This window comes from Cottoperca gobio, chromosome 16 (assembly GCF_900634415.1).
Source record: "Cottoperca gobio chromosome 16, fCotGob3.1, whole genome shotgun sequence".
Lineage (NCBI taxonomy): Eukaryota > Metazoa > Chordata > Actinopteri > Perciformes > Bovichtidae > Cottoperca > Cottoperca gobio.
Window position 1 is genome coordinate 11518528 of NC_041370.1, and position 25949 is coordinate 11544476.

At 40.4% G+C, this 25949-nt stretch overlaps 1 protein-coding gene across 3 annotated transcripts in view; it reads right to left on the minus strand.

Moving 5' to 3' along the window:
• The window catches only part of galnt1 (UDP-N-acetyl-alpha-D-galactosamine:polypeptide N-acetylgalactosaminyltransferase 1), a 42478-nt gene extending 20080 nt beyond the window's left edge, over window positions 1-22398 (minus strand). Inside the window, exons 1-4 of one of the 3 annotated variants that reach the window (XM_029451567.1) lie at window positions 21958-22398; window positions 6844-6956; window positions 4715-4889; window positions 4484-4571 (exon numbers count right to left, since the gene is read on the minus strand). The gene's annotated coding sequence lies outside the window, so the exon portion shown is untranslated. The remainder of the gene's footprint in view (window positions 1-4483; window positions 4572-4714; window positions 4890-6843; window positions 6957-21957) is intronic. The other 2 variants (XM_029451569.1, XM_029451570.1) reach the window with 2 other exon arrangements.
• Between the last annotated feature and the right edge of the window lie 3551 nt (window positions 22399-25949).

Consider the following 25949-nt stretch of genomic DNA (forward strand, 5'->3'; position numbering starts at 1 on the left):
CTTCCCTACAAGAACACAATTTCCCCCTTCACATCCTTCTCTGTGTCTCTCTTCATATCCCCTCCTCTCCTTTTCCCCACAGGCGTAATCCCTCTTTAGAGATTGCACAACTAGAGTTTCTCACAACCACTTGGAAAAACTCTGGAGCGAGAGGATCCAGGACTTCACTCGCTTCACAATTTATGACTGGGAGCAGGGAGCCTCCCTTCTGGGGATTTCATGTTTATATGTGTAAAAGAAAATGAAGAGGGAGGAGAGATAGTATTTATATGAGAAAGTGCCAATGAGAGAGGAGGATTTATGTGTTACTAATCAACGCAACGTTTGTGCTGCTAATTCATATAATAAACTACAAACTGTTTATTTGCTTGCTCTCTGTACAGCCTAGTTTATACTTTATGAAACCAGATGCCTTTTAATCAAACCACTTTATGCGTCATAAACAAGTGTGTAAAAATGCATGTTGCCGTTTGAAGCATCTTCCTCGCTGTCCTCGGGTCATATGGGCTCGATAAGCTTAACAATGATGTTGATGGGTGCGGCGATTTTCAGAACAGTTCTCATGCATTTCAACTGGAGCAGAACGGAGAACAGGCATTAGGGAAGGGAAAACTGAAGCCCCGTATCCTTTGCCCTCTATGGAGTAGCTGAGATATACTGCCGCTCCTGGCAAAAAGGCTAGGGTCACTTCATTTCCAGGTCATAACCTTCACTGCAGAACATAGACTGGTTCCATAGAGGAAGGAAGGAAGGAAGGAAGGAAGGAAGGAAGGAAGGAAGGAAGGAAGGAAGGAAGGAAGGAAGGGAAAAAGAGAAAGAGAGAGACACTGAAAAGTTAATACACTTTTGTGCATTAAAAAAATAAAAATAAAAATAAATAAAACATTAACCTTTAGTGAAAAAAAAGCAGAAGCGTTATTCCACACTGCACACACCATAAACAGTTATTTCATGAATGTGGCTATTGTTTAGGCTGTAATCTAAAACTCAAGCAATCACACGTCGAGATTGGCCAGAAACTGCGTGGCGAACAACCAAGGCTTAATATTTTCATAAGTTAGATTTTTTTATTTGTCTCATTACAGACATTGAATATTAGGCATATCCCCTACATGTTAATGATTCAAATCCTTATTCTAGAAGCCACAGTCAGGCCACTTATTTCTTTATCATTTTAATACTTTAATAAAGCCAGTCTTGTTTCAAAATGACCTAACTACAAAACCACCAGAATAGACAAGAAATGGAATCAGAGAGGGAACAGTGATAGAAACAGAGATAGAAACAGAGATAGAAACAGTGATAGAAACAGTGATAGAAACAGAGATAGAAACAGTGATAGAAACAGTGATAGAAACAGTGATAGAAACAGTGATGGAAACAGTGATAGAAACAGTGATAGAAACAGAGATAGAAACAGTGATAGAAACAGAGATAGAAACAGAGATAGAAACAGTGATAGAAACAGAGATAGAAACAGAGATAGAAACAGTGATAGAAACAGTGATAGAAACAGAGATAGAAACAGAGATAGAAACAGAGATAGAAACAGAGATAGAAACAGTGATAGAAACAGTGATAGAAACAGTGATAGAAACAGTGATAGAAACAGTGATAGAAACAGTGATAGAAACAGTGATAGAAACAGAGATAGAAACAGTGATGGAAACAGTGATAGAAACAGTGATAGAAACAGTGATAGAAACAGTGATAGAAACAGTGATAGAAACAGTGATAGAAACAGTGATAGAAACAGTGATGGAAACAGTGATAGAAACAGTGATAGAAACAGTGATAGAAACAGTGATAGAAACAGTGATAGAAACAGTGATAGAAACAGTGATAGAAACAGTGATAGAAACAGAGATAGAAACAGTGATAGAAACAGTGATGGAAACAGTGATAGAAACAGTGATGGAAACAGTGATGGAAACAGTGATAGAAACAGTGATAGAAACAGTGATGGAAACAGTGATAGAAACAGTGATAGAAACAGTGATAGAAACAGTGATAGAAACAGTGATAGAAACAGTGATAGAAACAGTGATGGAAACAGTGATAGAAACAGTGATAGAAACAGTGATAGAAACAGAGATAGAAACAGTGATAGAAACAGTGATAGAAACAGTGATAGAAACAGAGATAGAAACAGAGATAGAAACAGAGATAGAAACAGTGATAGAAACAGAGATAGAAACAGAGATAGAAACAGAGATAGAAACAGTGATAGAAACAGTGATAGAAACAGTGATAGAAACAGTGATGAAACAGAGATAGAAACAGTGATAGAAACAGTGATAGAAACAGAGATAGAAACAGTGATGGAAACAGTGATAGAAACAGTGATGGAAACAGAGATAGAAACAGAGATAGAAACAGTGATGGAAACAGTGATGGAAACAGTGATAGAAACAGTGATAGAAACAGTGATGGAAACAGTGATAGAAACAGTGATGGAAACAGTGATAGAAACAGTGATAGAAACAGAGATAGAAACAGAGATAGAAACAGTGATAGAAACAGTGATAGAAACAGTGATAGAAACAGTGATAGAAACAGAGATAGAAACAGAGATAGAAACAGAGATAGAAACAGTGATAGAAACAGTGATGGAAACAGTGATGGAAACAGTGATAGAAACAGTGATAGAAACAGTGATAGAAACAGTGATAGAAACAGTGATAGAAACAGAGATAGAAACAGTGATAGAAACAGTGATGGGAACAGTGATAGAAACAGTGATAGAAACAGTGATAGAAACAGTGATAGAAACAGTGATAGAAACAGTGATGGAAACAGTGATAGAAACAGTGATAGAAACAGTGATAGAAAACAGTGATAGAAACAGTGATAGAAACAGTGATAGAAACAGTGATGGAAACAGTGATAGAACAGTGATAGAAACAGTGATAGAAACAGTGATAGAAACAGTGATAGAACAGTGATGGAAACAGTGATAGAAACAGTGATAGAAACAGTGATAGAAACAGTGATAGAAACAGTGATAGAAACAGTGATAGAAACAGTGATAGAAACAGTGATAGAAACAGTGATAGAAACAGTGATAGAAACAGTGATAGAAACAGTGATAGAAACAGTGATAGAAACAGTGATAGAAACAGTGATAGAAACAGTGATAGAAACAGTGATAGAAACAGTGATAGAAACAGTGATAGAAACAGTGATAGAAACAGTGATAGAAACAGTGATAGAAACAGTGATAGAAACAGATGATAGAAACAGTGATAGAAACAGAGATAGAAACAGTGATAGAAACAGTGATAGAAACAGTGATAGAAACAGTGATAGAAACAGTGATAGAAACAGAGATAGAAACAGTGATAGAAACAGAGATAGAAACAGTGATAGAAACAGTGATAGAAACAGTGATAGAAACAGAGATAGAAACAGTGATAGAAACAGTGATAGAAACAGAGATAGAAACAGTGATAGAAACAGTGATAGAAACAGTGATAGAAACAGATGATAGAAACAGTGATAGAAACAGAGATAGAAACAGAGATAGAAACAGTGATGGAAACAGTGATGGGAACAGTGATAGAAACAGTGATGGAAACAGTGATAGAAACAGAGATAGAAACAGTGATGGGAACAGTGATAGAAACAGTGATAGAAACAGTGATAGAAACAGAGATAGAAACAGTGATAGAAACAGTGATAGAAACAGTGATAGAAACAGTGATAGAAACAGTGATAGAAACAGTGATAGAAACAGTGATAGAAACAGAGATAGAAACAGTGATAGAAACAGTGATAGAAACAGTGATAGAAACAGTGATAGAAACAGAGATAGAAACAGTGATGGAAACATTTTTTATTTCTTTGACTTTGTGGAAATGTGATGCTTTCAGCGGCTGCTCTGCAGGTGCACTGGACTGCACGACTGTAACTGGGTGGTGGTCTGAATATTTCTCATAATTGAAGGTGAGGTTTACAGATGAATCTTGAGTTGAGGTCAGGTTTAATTGACTATATTTTATTATTATTTATATTTAAACATTTAAGGGTTTTTAATCTTATTAAAAGTGTTATAAGTTTATGTAAAAAAAGTGAATATTGGTTGAATAATGTCATATTTTTAACACTAAAATACTGATATTGGTAATGGTCTCGAGAACCCATATCGGTCGGACTTAAAGAGAAAGAAAGAGAAAACAAAGTGTAAATAAGGCAAAGATTGAAGCAGACAGAACTGCCCATGGCAGCGTAAAAGTCCCAGCTGAAATAGATTACCAATGCAAAGCTTGGCACAGTAGCAAAGTGGAATTAAACACTTCAATCTCCAATCACTCGGGTATTTTCGGCCAAAATCAATACACATTATTGTCACAGGGGGTGTTCCCTTGATGGTTGGAGAAAGCGCAGCAGCCTGGCTATACAGTACCAACAAACCACAGACACACAAGCAGGCACACAGCGCATGTATAAAAATAAATGAATTAAAACAGACATAAGAACTCACAAACCACAGCGTCATGTCTCTTGGTCTGTGTGGAGCCAGTGTGCTGTAATTGCTCTTTTAACAACTAGTATCAGAGGCTTTGATGACACTGATTGACAAAGTTGAAGAAAAAAAAAAGCATGATGATACTATTTACACAATTAACACACCATCCCAGACTGTGCATCAATTGGTATTGACAGACTCACACACACATAAAAACATACACCCTGATCAAATCACAATACTTACGGTCTGAGCCGTTTGACCTGGCAGGTTAGTGTGTCTGGCCTCTGCTGTGTGTCAGCTGCTCTCAGCGTTGCTACTCCTACCGCTACTTGTGCCAAGCAGGCAGGATTTACGAGGCTCTGGCATCACAGCAGGTTTTCCCTGTCTACTAACCACTTCAACAGTCTACCTGCATTTTCTGAACATAAAAATGTAGAAAATGTAAAAGACATTAAGCTGTGCTTTTACTTTCTAGACAGGAATATGTCCCAATGTGGACATAACATTTTGTGTCTGTTTCAATCTTTCACAGCTCCATGAGCAAACAAGAGAAATGTCCCTGAATCTCAATCCGGTATCAAGATATCATGTTATTTTTATACAACTATTTGTTCTTTCTACTAGGAAGCCTTTGAGGAGAAAACAGACGGAACATGACAGTTTTGCATGTTTTAGCCTTACAAATCATGTATCATTCACAAAAATGGCAAATATTTTACTAAGCACCCATTTTAATTGAAATGTTGTTGTTTGTCTACCTTCCAGGCAGCTAATAGTGTTTTTAACATTGATTTAAACAAAGTGTGGAATTCAACTTGCAGTGACTTGAAAATTGATCGAGCTTGGTAATTCTTTGCAGTAAATATATCAAAGATATGCATGAGACTTGAACACTTGAATCCAGGGAAACAAACAAAACATGAACATTGCTAAAAGGATAACGTGGTTTTGACGGCTCCTTGCATGCGGCTTTGTTCAGCAGCCAGGTATTGCTATTCTGTTCATTTGCATCAATACACTATCATAATAGAACAACTTGTTTATTTATCAATATGGATTTTATGCAAATCTATCTCAATACAAACACACAAAAGTAAACAATCCATAGGCATGTTTTGCAGTGGGGGTACGTTCTTTCTCCAAAATGTGTTGTGTACACTACTGGGTCTGGATCTAGTGGATACTGTCAAATGGAGCCTTGTAATACATAAAGCTAGTTATTTTTTATATGTAAAAGTGCTCAACAATTTACATGAATTAAAAAACATCAGGGACCAGTTACATTTGAATATCCCCGCAACACATCATCCAGTAGAGACAGACGTGTTTTGCCACTGTTAGCAGTGGCAAAACACGGATCAGTTTTTATAACGAAAGAGACGGGATGTTAGAGACAACTCTGAAGCGTATGATGAGGTCATATGACCCTGAATACATTAAATTTGGATTAATAATGTCAGCAGTGATGAGTGAGGGTAGGCAGAATATGTATTTAGTCATAACAGCTGACAGTGAAATAACACATATTTACAGCCCTGTTTATTTTTTCTGCTTTTTTCTCATTTATTTGGGAAATGTTTTAATAATCAAAAAGGTGGGCCTTAAGTTACAAAATGTTGAGAACATTCAACTCTATGTATCCACACACAAAACACTACCTACTGTAAAAAGTAAGGAAAACTAAAAGAACATGGCTGATTAGCGCAGTCAAACAAGCACAACTGAAAGAATCTGCAATGCGTCAGAGACCCGAAGACAGACAGTAAATCACTAACGATGGATTTGGTTCGTAAATCAAAACGTCGAAAATCATGACAGCTTCAGTATTAACAATAACTATACCAAGTCTATCTTCAATTAACCTTTGGGAATTAAAAAAAACATCTACATCCTAATACATTTTAAATGTGTACAAAGAACTAGTGTCTCCACTGACCATTAGACAGAAAAAGCTGCTCTTAAAAGGGAGCAGCTTTAAATGAATGAATCTGAACAGCAGTGAGGATTCTGTTGAAAGAAGTAATCCCCAGGATAATAACACACACGCTATAGTATAGAGAATTCAAAGATAGTTAAAAGCATACATAAACAATATATTTTAGCAACATCAATAATACCAAAAGCTTCAGAAGAACGTTGAGGTGGAGGAGGGAGCTGCAGCAGCAAGTGCTGAGAATACCAGCAGAACAACAGTGAGGACCGTCGGGTTATATTTAACTTTTAAATGATAAACAACTGACATGTCTGCCGTTTCATTTATTTTGGTCCTTGGTCTGTGCAAAAATACATTGTGACGTCTGGCTGAAGTTAATATGAGGCTAAACTAACATGAATCTCCATTTCATACAGCCCCATTATTCAAATACTCATACCTGTCCAAGTGACTAACGGGGTCTCTGGTCAGATGTGCAGGGTGCTCCACCAGCAGAGGGGGCGGAGCGTCAGAGATCCCACTTCCTCCTTCGCTCGTCACTCAAACATGCTCCTTGAACAAGAGAGAAACAGACACAATAAAAACATTGCTTCAGAGCAACACGCTAAGTAGTTTTGCAAAAAGTCTTGAACCCAAGAATAATAAACAATAATAATAATAATAATAAAACATTTTTCTCAGCGCTTTTCTGGAAACTCAAAGACGCTTGACAGATTAAGTAACAACTAAACAAACCAAAAAGAGAATCTTAATGAGGAAATAATGTTGAGGAGCTTCATCTTCATTTATCTCTTTAACATTCCAGTTACAGTACGTGGATTGGGGACTGTGGTCAAACGGCTTGGAAAAGACAGCAAGAGTGTTCCGATCGCACCTCGGGGTGCAAAACCATCAACGCAACCACAGGAAGACCCGAGAGAGGCCATCACTAAACGGCCTCAAACATATTTCCTGGCTTCGCACGCACAATAATAACACTCATCTCTCTCACATAACCACACAGTCAGAGTCACAATGTTACCAGGCATGTTTGCAGTTGCACCAACACTTCCTGATGTTAGTGCTAATGCATTATCTTTCAGTCCAACCCGTCTGAAGAGCGGACTCTGGAAAGTTGTCAATCGTTTACAAATTGTCAGCGTGGCTCTGTTTTTCTTCGTTATGTGTTATAAATCTATAATCCTTCATCCTTCCACACCCACCCAAAGGTCAAACTTAACCCAAGAATCTCTGCTAGCCTTGGATAAAAAGGGAGAAAGGGAGAAGACGGGAAGAGGGATGAAATGAAGAGGGATATTAGCATGGACAACTGACGGATCTCAGAACTGCTCATTTCACTGGATTAATCTGCTTCTTTTATTTTTTTTAATCCGCAGAGAATGAACATAAAATTGAATATGACTCAGTGTGGGCGTACATGCACGTATGTGCGTGTGTGTGGATGTACATGTATGTGCGTGTGAGTATATGTGTGGCTCTGTGTGTCCTTCAATCTGGTCCTTGGCCTACTTTAAAGCAAAGTCATCATTGTGGTGTACTGGGACTTCATCTTGCCAGCCTGTGTATGCGTATACGTGTGTGTATTAAGAGTTTATATTACAAAAAGAACCATCCCATAAATCTCTTCCTGTCAGCCCACACACTCCTGTGTTAGTGAGTGTGAGGAGGCTGTACTGCAGTGCAGGTATGCTTCAGTGTGTGAAGGGTCCTAACAATCAAAGGTGTCTATCTGTCTCCTCCTGGGTGAGTCATCATTCCTCCTCTCCTTCCTCCTTCCTCCTTCCTCTCTCTTCCTCTCCCTCCCTCTGTCACGTATCACAAACTGTCTCTCTCTCCATCCCTCTTTTCTCTCTCCCTTTATCTTACGCACACCTCCACAAAGTTTGAGTGGAATGTAATCCATCTGCAAATTGGAAGCAGGACAAGCAAGAGCTTCTATAAATACTTATCAGATTCCTCTGACAATCAGCACACACACACACACACACACATACACACACACACACACACACACACACACACACACACACACACACACACAGACACAGAGAGAGGGACGTAAACCTTTTACAAAATGGTTTTGCAATACTTAATTCTTGTCATGCAACCAAACCAAATTTGAAAAAGAAAATTTCAATGAGAGAGATCTCTGTGTTAGGTCTGAACAATTTCATAGAAATATCTAATTTTGACGTTGAATGGCAATATCGGAGGGAATTATAATTTTTTCAAGCAAGGATCTGTAACAAACAATACGATAATGTATGATTAAGTACTTTCCCTTTAATAAATTAATTTTATGGAAATCACAATATCCAAATAGCAGGGGGTGATTGCGCACCCCCTGCAATTTGGATATTGTGATTTCCATAAAATTCCAATTAAGTGTTGAGCCCTAGTGTGTGATCTATTGGGCTGTTCTCCAGCAGTGCAGCAAAGTTGGGAGGTCTTCCAACATATGCAGCTACCTCAGCTTTTCCTCCACTTGTGTATTAACGGCTCTCTTAAATGTAAACCCTGATCTCAGTCCTTTCCAAAACACAAAAAGTAGTTGGAATAGAACTGCCGCTGTAAGACAGACCTGATTTCATACAAACACTAATATGCTGGCTTTCAACACTGAGACGCACTAGTACACCTAGTACATCAGTGGTTAGGCGAACAGATGGACACTTAGTCAGATGTGTAATGCAGAGCAAGTGAGCAGTGATGGACCTGTCAAAACAGTGAGCCGTGCCAGTGGAACATGACATTATTTAGGCCAATGCTGCACTGACACATGCATCTAGAGAGCAGAGGCAGTAATATACAGTGTCCACTTTGTCAGCAGGGTAGGAAGATTGCTGTTGTTGTATGGCCTCTCAAGCTTCTATTATAAGAACATCAGAGCCTGTGTTATAACGTGATCACTGTTTTTACTATAACAGTTGTCTCTTTAGTCCCAAAACACCCATTCTATGTTGGAACACACCGATACAGTCTGTCAATCTGTGCCAATGCTGACCTTATTAAGCGGATCAAGTATCAGCCAGACGTGAGCAATCAACATTCATTTGCTGCAGTGAGCTTGTTTTTATGTGTTAAGCCCTCAAGCCAGGATACGGTAAAATGTTAATGGTTATAACATCTTTAAACTTTCTAGCAGCATATAACTAAAACATGCACATATTAATACGTGTATTAATATGTACACTTACAGTAAAGACACTTACAGTTCCAGGCAGTGACGCAGCATTATATTGATTTTAAATTTGGGAAAAGAGATCTGTATTCTGTAGTGGCACATACGCTGATTTTAGGCCTCAGAATATGTATTGATAGAAAACAAAAGTTCATTCCAAATGCTCTGCTTCTTACAGTCACCATCCTTCACATTTGTACACCGCTTAATAGGGCTAGGCGATATGTTTCCCAACACTCAGCGATTGTAGGTGTGCGTGTGTGTGTGTGTGTGTGTGTGATGAACAAAATAAACACAAAACCCATCTTGGTCAGGTCTTTCCACTGTTCAAACAATCACCACCTCTGGTTTGGTCAAAATAAACCTTTAATTCACTAAATTCAGTTTGAAAATCTGCTGAATTTACAAGCTGTTTCCCCCCGCTGTGTGTGTGTCTCTCTCTGCCTGCTGCAGCTGCTCTCACTCGCTCTTAAAGGGCAGACCATTAAATTAGCTATATATTTTTCGGCAAAAAAAAACCATCCAGTGATGTGCTCAGCCAATCGCCAATATAGTGGTACAATCGCCCAACACTACCGCCTACCTTCTTTGTTCCAGCTGTGACCAGCTGAGAACCAATGCAGAGAATGCAGCATGGCAGCCAAAAGGCTGGAGCCTCATCATCCTACCCTACTCTTGCCTCTATCTGTCAGAACAGAACACTCCCTGTTATTAATCCACAAAGTATTTTCTCCCACGCAGGCCTCTTTCCATTCAGTCTGGGTGTACGTAATTCCTGTCGTAAATCCAAAACTGTTAGTGACTGAGGCACACTAACAAATGCAGAGGTGAGGAGGAGCTCATGGGTGGACTAAAGATGAAATCACTGCTAGCAAGCAAAAGTTCTCTAGCAGCAGGCAGAAATCACTTAACACATGCATCATGTGGTTTGTGACCGTTTGCACCCACATAACACCCTGCAGGCTAAAGTTGGCATGCTACAGCTTGAGGCCTCTGAGGCTTCATAGAAGAGCCAAACAAGGTTGAGGAGCTCTGAAACGACCTTTGTTCTTGACAATTTAGAGGGTAGTGTGGGCTGAGCTAAAACTAACAGACAGTCAAATCAGTCCTTCACAATTCCCCAAGCTCAGCGTGAACACACTGTGACCAACCAGCCATGGCGAAGCATTAAACCTAACTGTTCCACTCTCTTTGCCAGAGAAAGACACAGAGAGAAGAGAAACTGAGTGAGACCGGAAGAAAGGTTTGTAAAGAGTGTGTGATAGCTTGCTTTGAACATGAAGAGTGTGTGAGTGTGTGAGTGTGTGCGTGTGTTTGGCTCTCAGCCAGGGATTCTACATGTGTTATGTGACTGTTTGTAGCGTATGTTGTAACAGCGGGAGACCAAAGATGGCAGGCATCTTTGGTCTTAGCAGCAACAAACAGTGCTGTGCTAATCCTGTGCCAAATGAACCTCCTTCCAGCCCTCCCTCAACCTCCTGCTCTGTCAAACACCTCATGTCTCCAGTGGTGTGGGAAAGGAAGGCCATAAGGCGCCTGTAGCCCCTCATGCACGCACAAACACCAAATCCATGCTAAATAGGGACAAGAGGAAAGACAACAAAAGATGACAACAAGTTTCACTGTAGCTATAGCTCACAATTTCTGACAGCTTTCCAGGGGAAGCACAGAGAGGAAAAACAGGAATGCCAGGAATAGAGCAAGGAGAAAATAGGTAAGAAGCAGCTGGTTCAACCTCCCTGGACACGCCACTATGTCACACTTATCCTGGAAGACACTTCTCACACAACAGTCTGTTTTGTTTTCCATAATAAGGACTTGCTGTGGGAGCTCGGGGCCTGTCACTTTCTAGATATAGGCCTACTGTAAGCACTCAGGGAGGCCGGGTAGGAAGAGGAAGAAAGAGAAACCAAGGTACGGACAAAAAAAGGACAGATGAAAGGAGAGAGTGCCAAAGAGAAAGAGAGATCTGTTTCCTGTTTATGGAGATTAGAGAGCGCCAGAAACAGAGCAGCAGGCCGTTAGACCACTGTTAACAGGCATGACAGTGATGACACATACACATACTTGGGATGCGACAGTGAGGAAAATTTCCCACCGGTTAATAAATTTGTGACTCCACTGGTGTTACCAATTACCAGGGACATTTTACAATTAAAGATATTCGTTGATGACGCTCAGAGCCCTTCCTTTCATCTTTAACATTGGATGGCTGTGTGGCCAGCCTCTACGATCACGCTTTCACTTCGGGCCGCACAGCTTCAAACCGAAAGTTTACAGATTGCCTGATTACATTTATCAGATTCACTATTAGCATTAGGTTTAAATCTGAAATACTTGGAGACCAAATCCGCCATCGTCTGTCGGTCAACGCTCCTTACTCTCGTCCCATGATGAGTGAAATTTGACTCCTACTCTACTACTTCTGTACGGAGCAGACACTTTCAGTTTAGAATTGTAGCTCTGTTGTCCCACTAGTATAAATAACACACTTTACAAATTAGTTTTTTTTAGTTTGATGAACGTGGTTGCTGATAGCCTAAGTGAAAATTAACTAAATGGGTTATATTTCTTTTATTTTTATTTAAAGCAAACACAGGTGGGCGGGCAGTGGGGAAGTTATGTAGCCTAATCATTGTATGCCCAAACACTGTGGTACATTAGCAACACAGCTTAACACACACACACACACACACGCACGCTACCTTCCCTGTTCTGTGTCCTGAGTGATTACACAGAACTTTTTAGCCCAAAATGTTCCCTTCTATCTCTTCGTGCCTTGGTAACATCTGGAGGCTTGGGAATTGTTCTTGGTTCCATATCTCCCTGCTCTGGCCAGCAGCCGTGTTAACAAGATCAAGCTTAAGTGCGTGCGTGCCCCCAGCTGCGTGCTCAAACGCTCCCGGCAACATTCCCAATCCAGGACAGACTTCCCAGCAATTCGACACACCATGCTATCTTCTCCTCTTGTGGTGTTGTTGCAAAGTGTGGGATTAACACATTTTCTGTACAACAGAAGCTAGCTTTTAGCTGCATACACAGTGATGACATTAAACTTGTTTTTTCTTCCATGTAGCACTTAACAAAAAGCAGAGTAAGTGAACAACTTCAGTATGCCCAGAGTTAGGATGACAAGATACATATGCAGCGGACATCTGGAGACCCAATATAATAGAACTGGCAAGCCGAGTCACTGTAAGAGTTTAAATAATATCTACAGCTTCTGCCTTCCACAAAAAGCAAATCTGTTGTTGTTTTGCAGGAAAAATTACATCTTCCGTCAATGGCACTCAGCAGCATCATGTAACCTACCTCCATCCTCATTAATCCTGCAATTTAACACTACTGGGACACTTCAAGTGGTTTGATCTATGAGACCATATGTCAAAAATGGACACTCAATAGCCTATCGGCTGCCACAAAATACACAATAAATCACTGAGCAAGGGTAAATACACACACACACACGCGCACACACACTCTAACCAAGCAAGCACTATCAATATCTTTATTTAAGCACCTCCGTCATGAGGTCAATAGCCCCTACACACAAGCACACACGCACCCATGCAAGGCTAGTTCCACACACACACACACACACACACACACACACACACACACACACACATGCAAGGCTAGTTCCACACACACACACGCACACACACACACACACACACACACACACACACACACGCACGTGTATCTAAGCACGAAAAAAGGCTCAAACTTAAAATGGCACTAAAATATACTGGAATCCCTTTACCTTTCATTTAGTTAGGAAACATATTATATTATTGCATCACAGATTGGTAAACATCTTTTTGGTGAAAAACAAACGATCAAAAATAAGGTAATCATAAAGGTCCCCCTGCATAAATAAAGGATGAATAACACTTTTAAAAATAGCAACATCATGTGCGTCTGTTCTTCTTACAAGTAATTGTAACACCTGTATTTCTCATGTGAGTAAATTCACCATGATCAACTTATTGTGAGTGTTTTTTATCCCGTCCAACCCCTACCCTGCTAAACTTTTACCCAGGCTAGTCCCCCTACAGTAAGTACAAATGCAGTATTCTGCCAATGTCTCTCCCAAGAGAGCTGCAGCCACACTGACCCACATCCCAGCCTCTGGCAGATTACACCGCAGCACATATGACAGACACACAAACACACATACATTCCCAAGATACATAAGCGCAGTTCGCCTGACATTTGTGGCTTGTAGAAATGCAATTTCTGATGGCTTAGCGTAGATGCCCACGAGCACACAGACTCAGAAAAACAATGAGTCTGTTGTTCTGCAGTCAATCGGCCAGGAGTTGATATGGCTATCAGTGTGACCGGGCGAAAACAACTCCACTCAAAGAGTCCTCAGACACACAAACACACAGACCCACACACATGCAAACAGAGCACTCAAGAGTAGCGGCCTGGTAGGAGATAAGCGCTAAGAGATGGATGGCTGTGTGTATGCAGGCCCAGAGGGGAGTGCTGTACCTTGGTCAGGGTGAGCCCGGGGCAGAAAGCTCGTTCTGTCACACAACTAGACAGAGCACAGAGCTGCCACAGCAGGAGTCTGTCCTTTCTACCCTCCTGTAGCTCTCTTCTTTTCTCTATATCCAAAGGTTACAGATACTTTTCTATTCTGGAGACACATTTTGCAACATTGAATGATCTAAACAACCTTGCGAGTGCGGTCACACCTTTGACGGAGTAGTCACACTTGTGGTTTTTGTGGAAACAATTTACACCATTGCATTTGTTTGAGTTCACAGAGCCTAAATAGATGCAACCCTGGACAAGTAAATAAAAGCTACATGACCTAATTCACTGCTCGTCTATTGTTGAAGAGTTTTAGTAGAATGAGATTAAATCCAAAGTGACTTTAGCTTGATACTTAACTTGGTTTTAGTCTTCACCACTATTTACCTTAAACTAGTGTTGAGCAGAGTTGATGAAAGAGCTGAACTTTCTTATTCGACTTTGCTAACAAAAGCCAAAGTAACTTATCAACTCTTAATAACAATGCTGGTCATTTTTCGGAACTTCTTTATCCTTGACAGCACAAGATAATTATCTTCTCAAAACATAATCAGTGTCTTGATTATGTTTTGAGTGAAGTGACAAAAATACAAGTTTGTTCCTTTGTGTTTCCACAGGTATAACTTTCTTATATAATATATGACAAAGGCTAACTAAAAAGCTTATTCTTTTCCACTTTCAGTAGAGCACACTGCTTAAGAATTGCCATCAGAAGCTACTTAATATTAGCTAAATTAAACAGATAATTAATTTGGTGCAGTTTTTCTTTTACATATGTGCCAAAAATAGCATAGCTACTTAAAAACACTGGACAAGACCAAAGGGTTGTGTACATTAATGAAATGATACTTCCTATAAACACACAATTGTACTGTTGTGTGCACTCGTTGGTCTTCCACCTGTCATCTGTTATCAGTAGTAGGTGTTTAGTTGTATGACTCTTAAAGTCATTTCACATCTTCCCATACCGGCTATGCAAAAAATAATACTTGCTTCGTCCATCCGTGGATAATGGGTTTGTCTTAAAACTCTTAAATCAGGGACAATACTAATCAGCATCGAGGTCCATCTTTTAACTATGCATTGCTTTAAGTAGAAACAGGCCACCATGTAAAAAACACTGTGAACAAAGACCAATTAAAAACTGTCATCCGGGTTCAAACAGGGTTATCTCCAGGATGAAAGCCGTGAGAATGGAGTGGTAAATTGCTATAAATCCTCTCTGGGCTTTCTTGAAGTAGCAGCTCTGTGGATACGCTAGCTGAATGACTCAGTGTTTAGCAGTATTGCCTCACAGCAACAAGGTCCTGGGTTTGAACTCTACTTCTACCTCACTAGTAGAGCTGTAGGGTGGTGACAAGCATGCTGCAGTATGTAGTACTCCTGCTGCCATTATACTTTACCAAGGCACTGGCAATGGTGCACCACACTGGGGCTGCCTGCTGCTCCCCTTTGGACCAAACAGTAAGGCTTGCTCCCCACAGAGATTAATGAAGTGTAACTTTGCCAGGCCACCATGCACACAAATAACCTTATTTTAATTGACAGCATAAAGTACTATTCTCACAAAATAACAGTGTCAAAGACATTAAAAATGCCCAACAACTATCATTTAATACAGGCTGGAGGGAGGAGAGACTTCTTTGTGTAATTGTGTGACACACAACTGTTTATCCATGAGTCAGCAGAAATTGGGACATATTCCACTTCCTCCTGTGTGTGTGGGGGGGGGGGGGGGGGGAAACTGTCGCCATGGAAACTGTCTTTTCCTGTCGGGTCATATCTCAAAGTGAAACAGATGCTGTGAGCAACATACAGACGCATGATCAGCAGCACACTCTTACAAAGAAGAGAATTGTTGGAGCTCAGCTGAACACAGCGTATAGGGTTACTCAATGCTACAAGGCTGCGCTTCTGCAGTCTTTATTAATTCACTCTGTTCAGGTGTTCAAACTGACTCTTAAAGCTTCGTACTATCCAAGCACAGGATCTGTTTATGAAGTGAACCACGTCACAGGATGACTTGAAGTACTAAGTCAAAGCCAATTGTGATTGCAACAACAAGTCAATTGCAAATCTAATTGGATTTCCTTTAGGCTAATAAAGTTGCATTGACATGTCGAGATGGAAAAGGAGGGTGGCAAAATAATATTTGGATATTATCCTCACAACACAATTTACAATACGTTTTGTCTTTCCTAACAAAGGCTAGATTCTTATGTATTTTACTCACTCTCATAAGGTTCATTTGCCAAAAAACTGACTAATCTCCCCCACAGGGTCCCCAGCCACAGCACATTATTCCTGCTACCTTTCATCTTTTGGATGTGTGTAGTTTCTGGTATATACGCCATTGGGATCGGCAATTCCTTGCTGATCAGATTGGGTTTTGTTATTAAACATGCACTAACTGATTTTTTGGCCACTTGGCTGAAAGATGTTAACACAACACTGAAATATTAACTTTTACATTAATATGGCAAACTTGTTAGCAAACACTTTCCTATTTATAGTTGCCTTTCTGGACACTACTTGGTGAATTTAAGTTGTCTTGTAGCCACTCTAAACATTAATACAAAAGGTTCCTTCATAAGATATCCTTCAAATGCCTACAACTTTGCCTCATGTGTGTTAACCTAATCATTCAAACTGCTTATAACTTCTCTATCTTGTCCTCAATGACAACAAGAAGCATGTTACAGATTCTTGTGAGGAACTCATCATTCATTTGCTGGAATGCGGATCACTTGCAAGTTGAGACTCGCTTCTTCAAAATATTTATGTATTCCAATCCACAATCATGAATCAGACATTTGAGTTCTTCCCAGAAAGCTATTTATTGTTAAGTGGTCACACAGTCAACACTGTAGAGGAAGAGGCTGTGTAAATAATAAATACAGAACAGTGTTTGCTGCTGACCACATGAAACCCTTCTCATTTCACACCTAAGCACACCTGCCCAGTGGTTGCAGAAAGTGGGTACAGACTATGCCCAGAAGACCTTCTCATTATTAAAAAAGTGCCTTCTGGTATTATCCAACAGTCTGACAATCACTTAATTTGGAGCAGCAGCTTTTATTTGAATTGGATAGAAGTTAAGTGTGATTTCTGCCATATTGTGCAATAATTCAGTCTTGTACTATGCTTTTATTACTCTCTACTTATTACCTCATGATGTCACCTCAATTCAGCAATGCAGAGACATAGGGAAGCAAACAGAGAACATAAATAGATCACTAATTCCTTGTCAGAGGAGAACCACTGCAGAAAACAAGGGACTGCAGCTAGGAGATGAAATAAACCTCTGCTGAATACTGGGCTAAATCCTATTTCCTTATCATTAAGCCTGCAGAAACACTGAGTCCATCCAGCTGAGACACACTGCATGTGACAGGCTCTGAATCATCTGTAGAGGCCCTATATGCAGTCTAAACATACCGCGGCATAGCTTAGGTTCGCTGCTCTTTTTTGCCTTCACAGCTTTACAGTATTGCAGTTACCAGCAGAGCTGTTTATAGGAAGTCAAAGTACAGTGAACAAGGTGGGGGCATGTTATCTCAATGAAAGACAGAACATAGAAAGATCACACTCTGTGGATCGCCGTATTCACACACGTGTCTGTGGATCGGCGTACACACCCCCACACACACACCCCCACACACACCCACACACACACACACACACCCACACGTTTGTGTCGGCCTTTAGTTGGTTCCAGCCTGAGAGGGAGCAGTGAGCTGGCAAGACTCCCTGGTGGCACTGGCTGACCCACTTCTGTGCAACTCTATCCCTAATGTGACCCGCTGCAAAGCCAGAGGACACACACACACACACACACACACACACACACACAAACACATATGCACACGCACACACACACACAACTGAAATTGCCTGCCTACAAACCCTAGAGGACTGAGAGGCAGAACTACTAAATGCTGTTGATGGCTATCTCTCTCTCCTTCTCATACCTCTCAGTTTTCTGTTTCTCTCACTTTGTCTGAAGATCAACCATTTAGGTCTCTGCTATCTGATCCAGCTAAACTATCAACATCCGGCGAGAGCTTCGTGAAGGTCTACACTAAATATATGCTGCCAGTTTCAATTAGAAAAGTCAATCTAATTATACTAAAGACAGGAAAACCAGGTAGAACACCCAAGCGCACTTTTACTATTAAAAGACTTATTGATGGGGCCTATGAATATAAATAATCACACCTCGCACACACAATTCCTATCACTCTCAACCATCTCTGCTCTAATAAAGGCTAAAAATATTTTTAAATGATGTCAAGGTTCACATAAAATAGGTAATATCTTTAGGAAGCAAATCTGATTATTGCTAAATGCAAAATGTGGAGATAAGTCTGTCTGATGCGTGCCGTGATCAGACAACATCAAAAACGAAAACCCGTAAACAAAACTTATTAATCGGAGGTCTTACTGACAGCTGATGTTTGTGCAATTATTTCTTGTGAGAGGAGGATTTGATGAAATAGACAACTTTGAAGTAAACAAAGTCATTTTCCAGCTAGAATAGATAACAGAAGAAGAGTGTCGCTTGCTCTAGTCTCTCTATGAAAATAGGTATTCATATTGAATTTAAATTTAATTTCAAAGCTATTCAAGTCTGGTTACATTTTGGTCTGCAAGTAACTATTATTTCCAGGATCAATAGGAGGATTAGAAATTGGCAAAGTAATCCTTTAATCTGTCAATCATTTGATAAATCAATGTATTGTTTGGTCTAGAAAATTGCTCATTACAATTCCCCTGAGCCCAAGGTGAAGTCTTTAAGGTTGTGTGCTTTGTGTGACCAACACAAAAACTCAAAAGCATTTCATTATTATAATAATAATAATAATAATAATAATAATAATAATAATAATAATAATAATAATAATAATAATAATAATAATACACAAAAAAGAGAAAGAAAGGCTGACAATTCCGCTAATTGGAGAAACTCCTATCAAGAGTTGCAAATTTTGCTTGACAAATGACTAAACGATTAACAGCTACTCTAATGTCAATCAAGTAATTGATCAATTGAGCATATGTTACAACACTAGTTGCATTTCGAACCACTTCTCATTTACTTCACATGCCTTTCTTCAATCTTAATCAGGTTGCAGATTATCAGATGAGCTAAACAGAACAAAAAGTAAAACTACAATAAATTCAGCTCGCAGATATTTTCTTTGCTTTGCAGCTAAAAATAATAACCAGCCACTCAGACAAGTGTATTGCTCTGCTGCTAATGTCAAGTCTCGGTGGCTGTGCAGGCAGAGGTTTGATGTTTCACTGTCTATTTATGTAAGCAATGTGACGTAACAACTCAGGGTGACCTAAGTTTTGGGGGACAAGCAGGCTGGTATATGAGCTCCTTTTGCATGCTGTGTGCCGAGTGTGTGTACATGGCATGCATGTGTCTGTTTATGTGTATGTGTGTGTTTGCATGTGTTTGCATGTGTGTCTGATCCGGCCATAGTCTGGAAGGAGGAACAATGGCATTCCTGTGCTCTGAGCTCCAGGTGGCTGTGGAAACCCAATCCCAAACCAAGCCTTGCTGGCACACAGAGTGCCGGGAACGCCGAATGTTGCTGCCTCCCTCCGGAGACATGGGCCAGAATAGAGCTATTGTTCCTGACCAGTTCGGGAGCATTAAATGCACCATAGCCACCCTCTATAGCAAGCACATACACTCACAAATACTAATATACACAAACGGAACGGATATGAGAGATTTTTTCACCATTACCTGTTTCACTTTCAATTTAATACACTGAGTAGTAATAAAGGAATAACTAGAGACTACAAACACAGACAAATGTAAAACATCTTGGTTGCATTTGTGCACATGCTTTATAATTGGGAGTTTTGTACACATTAAACTAATTACATTCCAAAGCATACTATTATCATGATTATTACCACCTGTATTACCATTGCACAGTGGAAACACACACAACCTAACACTTACACATGCCGTCTATGAGCTAAAAACCTAAACCCTGACGTACCTAAACAACACATTTGTAGTCTTATAAATGTTGAGGGCCCTCATTCATTTCTAAAATGCAGAACCTAATTTTATCGTAATCGAAATACTCGCCTCTAACAAACTCTGTGTCCTGCAAATTGCCCAAAATGTTCCCAATTTGCAAAACTCTCATATCAGCCCTCACAAGTATGAAAGAGTGAGACACATACAAAAAAGCAGGCACATCTGCTGAGGCTTGAAAACACAGTCAACACACACAGGGCAGGAAACGCATCATGCCGACTCTACGGCCTTGAAATGAGGAACATGATTCATTTCCTTTCAATGCTGGACAGTCATGCCTCAAACACAGGATTGTGTTCAGATATACAGCACTGAGGCAAGGTCCTGAACATGACAACACATACAACCCAAATGTGAAAAAATGTCCCATGCTGAGAACTTGCAATCACTTGTACTGTATACAATTCAAGGCAACAACCATTTTACGATGTTGACATGGTCAAGTCAGTGCTTCTTTTATGTAGTTTAGCTGCACCACACAGATATTCCTGAGATCAATGCGATCAGCTCATGCTCAGGCACCATGGGACCAGGGCTACAGGTAGCACAAAGCTACAGAAGCTTCCCTCCAGCTACACAGCATGATTTCCAACTGCACACATACAGGCAACCACACACACACACACACACACTGTGGATAAATAATACATGCTACTTTTCCCCACTGCCTTTAAGGAACATGACAGATTCATTCAGTTGATTCCCTGTCAATCCTACATCTTCATCTGCTCCGCAACTGCAGACTCTTGCCTGATGGATGGTGAATCCATTTTCTTATCACTGGAGATAATTACAGCTTTGTTAATGCATGCTCACTCATGCACGCTCATTCTCTCCTCTTTCATTCACTGAATGAGTCTCTCTTCACACACGTCGGGCCCCACATGCTTCAACCAAACCCTATGAAAATGTATCTTATGATTGAATTTCATGAAATGTGATTAACCTCTGTTCAACGGAGGAGGAGGGCCTTCAAAACCTGCAGCCCAACTATGAAGGAAAGCGGTTCAATCGGGCCACTAGTCAATTCCCTCCTATATGCATCTGACTAAGCGTAATCATCTGACCTCTATCAGGACACAAGAGACGCAACAAGCACCAAGCAGGGGTTACATTCTGGGCTCGTCTTTCCAGGTTGTGTTGAAACCTTGACGCTCAGAGATAGATGAGGAAACGTCCACCAGGAAGACAGTGCATATACAGTTCATATACTAACCATGATTTTCATTCTTAAACATGGGCTCCTTTTTAGATTTCTGCATGGGTATTATGCTGGTGACTAAAGGCAGGCTATCTGATAACGGTCTCAACAGTCGTTTGAATAGACCGTTAGGAAAACTCGCTGCAGTCAAATGCGGCAAGTGTGAGATAACGTTAACATGGCAGTGGCCCATTCACCACAAACCGTCAGCAAAGAGTAGACGCTGATATAAAATGGCTAAAAAAAAGTATTAATGAGCATTACTATTATAGACAACCTATGCGTTCTTTCATTTGACACACTTCAGGCAGGTTGAGGAACAGCCATTGTCGACTAAATAGCTGTGGAAGTAAAGTGAAAATGTGTGTGTTTAACGGTAAGTCGCATCACATCCCCGTTGCTTGGCTGCTTCTGTCAACAGAGCCCCTCTGCCATAGCGCCAGTCTGCTGCTACTAGATAACGTTAGTGGTTCACTGCCCAAAAACAAGCCTGCGTTTGACAGTGTGGCTGAAAAAAACAAGTATAATGCAGTGAGTTTCACATGTAATGTTCGCTTACCTATAGTGACAGGGCACCTCAATCCACCGCTGTAGCGCAAGAGACCGCAGTCTAGCTACGAGGCAGAAACCTGACGCCGATACGGTACAAAGTATCACGGCTAAGTTAGCAGGCTAGCTAGCTTAGCGAGCTAACGATGGGGGGAGTGTGGTCCTCTCCGTGTCGTCGAGAAAAAACCTCAAAAAAACAAGCCGGGAGTGATGTGTTTCTCACGTTGAACGCCGCTACAAGAGCACCGTCCAGTGTCAAAAGGCAGAGTAAGAGGAGACATCCATTAGAAAAGACCGTGAATGTGATAACGGTTCAGCCGGGAGCAAACGCTATGCGGTGTGGTCTCTCTCTCCGGGCGGACGCGCTGCCTCTGCCTGCTGGCCTGAGAGAGAGAGGAGCTCCGCTGCTGATGTGCGGAGCAAACAGAGGCAGCATCACTGCTGCTCATCCCTCCCTTCACTACCTCAACCCGGAAGAAATACTATATCTGATCCCGTCCTCTTTTACATAGTCCAAATATGTTACAACTGCATCCACATGCTGAGGATCTGACCTTTGTCGGTGACATTGGATGACAAATTTGGGATTTAACAACAAATATAATTTATGCATTGTTTGGATAGTTAAAATTGGCAGAAAAGCTGTACAAAATGAGAATTATTGAGCCTGAGCTTTGTTAAGAAGCTGAACTGCATGAGTAACAGAGTCATTTATATTAATTTAACATAAATCACACCAACGACCTGCATTCAAAAGTCAAACATCAACAGTCAGGTAGTTATTGTAAATCACACATTATAAATCACTATATGGCAAACCTTGATGTTTATCTGTTTTGAAGCAAAGAAATAAACGTAACCGCATGACCCTCTGGGAGGTTGCTGTTTCTTATTGACAAGACAGGAAATTCAACTGGCACTTACTGTTTTGTTTTATATGGAAAACCTAGACATCATAACCATTTTAAATGAGCGTGATGCTGCCAAAGCATTGTTAAAGAGTAAGATGACCTAACCCGAACCCTGAGGAAGATCTTGTAGAACAAAACGTTGCCTCGAAAAGAGAATTAAACTATTGATACAGAGCAGAGTGTGCAGACTTCCTTTGAGCCCTGCAGGTAGGCTAAGTATTATTTGTCTTGCACCTGAGTACTTTTGGCTGAATGTGTGCACACTTGGTCCCTCTTCTAAAGAGAACGATGAACCACATCATGGGAATGTGAATCATTTAAGACAAATCACTGAGTAAACCATCCAAGTAAAATTAAAGGTCCATGTCATCTACATTGTGCGTGAGCATATAGATCTCCATTGGACTAAATAACTACTGGCTTAAGAACAAAGTTGATCTTGTTTTAACCAAAGAAAGAAAATCTTTAACAGCATCACGATGACCCTCAGGGAAGCTGCTGCTTTTCATGCAGATAAGAAACATTTTGACACACGTTTCAAATTGCTCTAACTTTGATTGTTGAATAAGTGGAAATAGAGTGGAAAAGATTTAAGATGCAAATAAAGTTTACTTAAGGGCAATGCAACTCGTCCTCCCCTCCTTTTTCACTGAAAAAGAACACATTCAAACCAAACAATACTTAAAGCAAACAAGAAACCCGTCTGTAATTTTCTCTATCCTAATTTTTTTTAAACTAGAGTTTTGTAGAGGTTTTGGAATATTTCACTGCCTGCTTCTATTTTTAGTGATCCTTTCATTTATCTGCCGAACTGATCAGTAGTAATCAAAGCATCTTCATGTTCCCAAAGTCTTATCAGGTCATTGGATGATAACATCTGGATAGTGCAGGGAAGTTTCATATCTGAATTAATTGGGAAACTTCAGCACTGATGATAATAAAAGTATCGGTCCAACAGGAACACACACACACACACACACACACACACACACACACACACACACACACACACACACACACACGTTCCTAGAAGCCTTTTTTTATTTCAGGTTATATGAAATATACCCGTGCGTTGGAGTAAACCACAAAACACTGCTGGGACTGGTGGGAAGTTCTAACAGGTCGATACGACAGAGGGCCATTACTTTCACCTGTTTTTATGGGCCACTACTTTCAAACATACCAGCAATCCAATAAGACCTCAGATGCAGCCAAGAGTTTGTCGTATATTGCTATATATTAAGGACTGATACAAAAAGGGAAAAAGAGAGTGGGAAAGAAAATTGGCTGCTGTTTTCCACCACAAGGAAGAAGGAACTGTTTATGGCAAATAGGATACTCTGTTACAAGACACTATAAATAAGATGTCAACAGTATTGCTCACTATTACCTGTTCCATCAGGGGAGTGTTTAAATGTCTTGACTGCAGGCATAACCTTTTTTTCGTCACAATTTATTACCAGCATAAGAGAAGCACTTGGGAGAGCTCAGACCGTTGCCGGTGCCAGGCAGCGCTAGCGAGTTCATTTTCTCCAGTTCATACCAATTTATTGACCGCTCATTCACAGGGATGGTCAATTCGGTTTCTGATTGGCAATACATTCCCGGGTGTAATTCTGTGAAAGATTCACGCTGGCAACAAATATGGAGTCAGTCCACTTTTTCAGAGTTGCACATGCAAATTGGTTTGTGTCAGCATCGCTGCCAAACTCCTGTTGCACATAATGAAGTCAGAGAGGAGACGTGTCTCATTTTTATGACTCAAAAGTTCTACCTGCACAAACAGAAAACACTCTGCCTCGACTTGATGAGATGTGAATAGCAATACAGCTGCACTTCTAGGTCAGGTCAAGATATTCAGCACAGTCAATGAATAAATATGTCATTAACAGCCTATTTGCATTCTCCCCTGACAAGCTTGAAATATTGTCTTAGTCATTATAACACAGAAGGTTCTCACAACCTTGTTTTTTGTTGTTGTCTGTGAATATAACTTTCATTTGAAACAGAAAACCTACTGTCATTTACCTTTGGGATGCACTTTAAAGCTGTGAAGGCTTTCATTTGATAAAGCAATTTGATTTTTGTTATTCTTTAGAAATGAATATGTGCCACTTTAGCAGGCTGAACAGAAAAACATCCGGATTGCTCAGCTATCTTTCTGTTGATACTGTTTTTAAAATGTTTATTTGCATATAGTCTTCAGCTGACTTTTACTGACGCTTACTAATAAGGCACAGTACAACAAGAACAGTTGAAAGCACACTTTTTCTCATGTAAATGGCCTCTTATTCATCACACATATTCAATACTCTTTCTGTACAATACACTCAAACTATGTAGGATCTGCCTACGCACACATGCACACACACACGTGAGAGCTATCCATCCCCATTACAAACATTGACACATATCCAGCACCAGTCAATGTCCTGCTCACACAGACCAATACGCTGTGCTTCAGGCTGTGGCTTACATACCACCCAGAGTCACTAGAGCAGAAAACTTACATAATCCCATTTTAAATGACATGACTAGCAGCATGTACTGTATGCATACGTGTCAACTTGAGAATCAACCTCACCTTGAAAAAGCTTTTTCTCTGGCTATTTGTAGCAACAGGATGGTTTTGAGAGCACCGCAGACAGCTCAGAGCAATACAAAACAGTTCCCCTTGCTTGACAGGTGAGCTCTGTGTGGCACCCAGGTGTGTTTAAACTGTAAGCTTGAGTACAGCTGCTGCAAAAATCTTTGACTTTGATGTCGCTGGTTCCAGCATGCTGCTCCAGCCTGCCTGATACAGTAAGTGATGTGTTCATATGGAAAGGGGTGTGTGGGTCCAATACCCAACAGTTACAGTTCATAGTTTACTTCACCCATAAAACATTCATATCTGTTTGCAATTGAGCTCAAGCAGAGTCTCTAGGTATACTTTATTTATGTAACTGGCAGCAGCAGTGTGCCAGCGCTGAAAAATGAATGAGACATTTGGAAAGACCTTCCTCTGAATCAGCATTTCCCCTGCTGCAAGTGTGGTCCTCTATTCACCGTAAGACAGGACAAGGACAGCAAAGAAGCAATGAGGTTTCTC